Source organism: Lagopus muta, chromosome 10 (assembly GCF_023343835.1).
Source record: "Lagopus muta isolate bLagMut1 chromosome 10, bLagMut1 primary, whole genome shotgun sequence".
NCBI classification, from domain to species: domain Eukaryota; kingdom Metazoa; phylum Chordata; class Aves; order Galliformes; family Phasianidae; genus Lagopus; species Lagopus muta.
This window is the reverse complement of record NC_064442.1, coordinates 19,709,457-19,711,782: the sequence shown is the minus strand read 5'-3', so window position 1 is coordinate 19,711,782 and position 2,326 is coordinate 19,709,457. Positions and strand designations below refer to the sequence as shown.

Here is a 2,326-nt window from a genome sequence, read left to right as displayed (position 1 = left end):
TTGATGCACAAATGCTTTCCCTCTCCTGCAAATCCTACCCAGCTTGTCCTATTTTTTTGTTTGTCTCGTGTGTCTGGCTCATGTCTGCAGCCAGGGTGTGTGGATGGCACAGGGAAGCTGCCTGCAGATGGCAAATCATGCAGGTCTTTCCAGAGCCAGCTCTTGCCTTGTTCTCCCAACAGGCTCTAGCAGCACAGCCTATCCCAGACCTTCCTCGGCCTGCTGCCAGCGCCTGAGGCTGGTCTCCACCCACAGCAGGTAAACCAGTGCTGTCCTGGGAGCCTTGGAAGCCCCACCTCCTACACAGCTGGGCTGGGCAGGCAGCACTGCAGGATCAGGTCAGAGAGTGTTCTCTGGCTCCCTGCTTCTGCCTGCCCTTGCTGCTCCCTGTGAGCTGGAGGGTAGTGGCAATCATTCATTGTGGCTGGGGCTGTCCACTTCCATCTGCTCTGTCCTGATCACATTTGTCCCTTCCTTGCCCAGCAGCACTCCAAAAATGCTGTGGAGCAGCACTTGCAGCGCACCACTCAGCTCTGCCTGGGAAGACCAGTTGTTTGGGGGAGAGGGGCTTGTGCTAGCTAGGCTGACACACAGCGGGTGCACGCAAATGCCCACACAAGCATGGGCATGTGCAGGCAGCATAGTTCTGAGCTGGATGGAGAGCAGCACCAGTTGGAGCATTCAGGGGAGCAGTAACAGGCCTCGCGTAGCACAAACAAGAGCTCCAACCCATGAGGCATATGGAGGTGAGCTTACCCAAAAAGCTTTAAAAGTGAATCCTGACCATAACAAGACATCAGAGAACTGTGATCACCTGGATACAGGCTTATGCTCCTTTGGTGTGAGACCTTGCTTTCTTTTTGCTGTCTCCTGGTATATTATGTCGCTGTGGAACGAGGTTGTGGATCTGCATGCAGTCGTGTCAGTAGCCAAGGAAAGTAGGCATAGGAAAGCAGGCATAGGAAAGAACTCTGAGACATGAGAGCAGTAGGCTTTCCTGATTGCCATCCAGGATTAATAGTTAGCCTCAAGACTGAATTCTCTTGAGTGCCATCAGAGGCAGCCATTGCATGCTGTGGGACCCATGAGAAGGTGTGTTGTGTCTTCCTGCCAGCTCAGCGTTCTGCTGAAGCCTCCTGTCCGTCCATTCTGTTGCTGAGAGGACATAGAGCAGGTGTGCAGCTGGTCCCATGGTGTAAAGGTGAGCACTCTGGACTCTGAATCCAGCGATCTGAGTTCAAATCTCAGTGGGACCTCTACTTTTGGGCTCCCAAACCATTGCCCACAGCTGACTTTCACCTAAGCCTGAAACTGAACTAATTAATGCATACCAGACGTCCTTCTTGCCATCCTTCCTTCTCTGTGCTTTTAGCCATGCAGTGGCCTTCCCCTGACATGGTTCCTCCACACCTGCCTAGCTTAGTGAGCACAGGCCCTGACCCTTCTTTGTTGCCTTCTGATTGATGGCTGCTGCCTTGTGAGGGAAACCAGCAGAAGGTCACTGTATCCCACAGCAGCTGAGGTGCAGACCCTGCAGTCCAATCCTGCTCAAGGCATGGTCGAGAAGAGCAGGCTGTTCAGAGCCGTGTCTGGGGGCATGTTGCTTATTCCAGTGAGACAGACTCCTCAGCATCCCTGGAAAGCTCAATCCCATCTTTGTCCATCTTCACAGGACACGAGGAATACTGTGTGTGGTGTTCTGTGGATTCCCACTGATGGCATGGCTTTTTTTCCTCTCACAGGGGTGGCACTGAGAAGAGGCTGCCTCTCTTGTGCCTCTTCTTCCTGCCCAGCCTCCCTCTGCAGGTACTAAAGTCGAGGACGGGATGCCCCCTGAGCCTTCTGCCCTCCGCACAAACCATTCCCTGCTCTTCCTGCTTCTCCTGTTAGAACACATCACAGAAGCACAGAGTGGTTGAGGCTGGAAGGAGCCACAGCTGGACGTGTTGTCTTTTTGTAGCTGGGGATGGACTCGCTGCCATGGGACAGGGCAAGTTCTCCCTCCTCTGTTTCCAGTGAGAAGAGGTAAGCTGAGGGCAGTGGGCACTGCTTTTCTAATCAGAGCAGGTGACCAATGGCGTTAGGAGGAAACAAAATCACAATTCCAAGATCTGCAGCACAAAGATTTTAATGGGAAGGGAAAAGCAAAGTGGCTCCGTACAGAGAGGGAGAAAAATGTTTTTAGTTTTCAGGGAGGTTGAGAGAACGATCCATCCATTTCTAGGATGTGTTCTCCAGATGGGACAATCCATCAGCTTCAGCAGATGAATCTGCTGGGCGGGCGAGGCAGACACAGCCCAGAGCCCCCCAGACCAAGGGAGACCCC

The 2,326-nt window shown here is 53.1% G+C and overlaps 1 non-coding gene across 1 annotated transcript; it reads left to right on the top strand.

The window, feature by feature from the left end:
- The first annotated feature begins 1,184 nt into the window (after positions 1–1,184).
- TRNAQ-CUG (transfer RNA glutamine (anticodon CUG)) lies at positions 1,185–1,256 on the top strand. The gene has a single exon. It is a non-coding gene; the product is annotated as a tRNA-Gln (tRNA).
- The last annotated feature ends 1,070 nt before the right edge of the window (positions 1,257–2,326 follow it).